At 32.7% G+C, this 1,611-nt stretch overlaps 1 non-coding gene across 1 annotated transcript; it reads left to right on the top strand.

Annotated features, from left to right (window-relative positions):
* Positions 1 to 688: 688 nt before the first annotated feature.
* Positions 689 to 794, top strand: LOC131743591 (U6 spliceosomal RNA). Its single transcript, XR_009331862.1, has one exon. It is a non-coding gene; the product is annotated as a U6 spliceosomal RNA (small nuclear RNA).
* The last annotated feature ends 817 nt before the right edge of the window (positions 795 to 1,611 follow it).

Raw genomic sequence — 1,611 nt, 5'->3', positions numbered from 1 at the left:
TTTGCAAGTATAAATCATTTGATTGTGTGTCCACATTACAATCACTTGTTTGTACTTCATTATCTCCATCTATTGATTTGGAAAGAGTAGAAGCCTATGCCAACAACACAGAGTATTTTGCATTGGAAATCTTCTCCAAATCTAACTATTATGGCATGAATTCCTTGAATGCAGACACCAATTTTGTACAATTGCTTATGGTATGCATAATGTTTCACAAGGTAATATACTAAGCATATTATTTTACACAAAGGAAGTGTAAAATAATAATTTCTGAAGGATAAACAAATAGACAAATTTTCAGGACATTTAAGTTTTACATACAAAAAACTGAATTTCAAACTAACTCAAGCAATATTAATATACATATTATCCCATTTTATAATCAGAAAAATTAATTAAAATAATGCAGTGTAGCTAGAATAAAAAATATATCTTCTTCCAAGTTACCATATCAATGTGAGCATAGAGCTTGCCAATGTCATATGTGAAGCACTTTAAAAATCAAATTTTCTATTTTTTTTTCCCAAAATGCAATATATAGAATTTTACACTGAAGGGGAAAAAAAAATAGCTGACACATACGGGAAAGAAATGATTGGCTTTCTCCACCCAATGTGTGTCTGGATGGGCAAAGAGAAGCATGACATTCCTGGATAGGTGATGACATCTACAATGATGTGTCAGAGTACTTGCTTCGGCAGCACATATACTAAAATTGGACTGATACAGAGAAGGTTAACATGGTTCCTGTGCAGGGTGACATGCAAATTCGTGAAGTGTTCCATATTTTTAAAGCAGTTCAAAGAGGGAAGATTATAGCAATACAAGTCTACCTCAAGAAACAAGAAAAATCTCAAATAAACAATCTAACTTTATACCTAAAGGAACTAGAGAAAGAAGAACAAACAAAACCCAAAGTTAGTAGAAGGAAAGAAATCATAAATATCAGAGCAAAAATAAATGAAACAGAAACAAAGAAAACAGCAAAGATCAATAAAATTAAAAGTTGCTTCTTTGAGAGGATAAACAAAATTAGAGAAAACTTTACCCAGACTGATCAAGAAAAAGCGAGGACTCAAATCAATAAAATTAGAAAAGAAAACGGAGAAATTACAACAGATACTGCAGAAATACAAAGCATCCTAAGAGACTAATACAAGCAACTCTATGCCAATAAAATGGACAACCTGGAAGAAACAGAGAAATTTTTAGAAAGGTATAACCTTGCAAGACGGAACCAGGAAGAAACAGAAAATATGAACAGACCAATCACAAGTAATGAAAATAAAACCGTGATTAAAAATCTTCCAACTAACAAAAGTCCAGGACCAGATGGCTTCACAGGTGAATTCTATCAAATATTTGGAGAAGAGCTAACATAGATCCTTCTCAAACTCTTCAGAAAATTGTACAGGAAGGAACACTCCCAAACTCATTCTATGAGGCCATGATCACCTTGACACCAAAACCAGACAAAGATACTACAGAAATAGAAAATTACAGACCAATAACACTGATGAATATAGATGCAAAAATCCTCAATAAAATACTAGCAAACAGAATCCAACAACACGGTAAAAGGATCATACAACATGACCAAGTGGGATT

Source organism: Kogia breviceps, chromosome 16 (assembly GCF_026419965.1).
Source record: "Kogia breviceps isolate mKogBre1 chromosome 16, mKogBre1 haplotype 1, whole genome shotgun sequence".
In the NCBI taxonomy this organism is placed as follows: Eukaryota; Metazoa; Chordata; class Mammalia; order Artiodactyla; family Physeteridae; genus Kogia; species Kogia breviceps.
The sequence above is the reverse complement of the archived record's forward strand: the minus strand, read 5'-3'. Positions and strand labels throughout refer to the sequence as shown.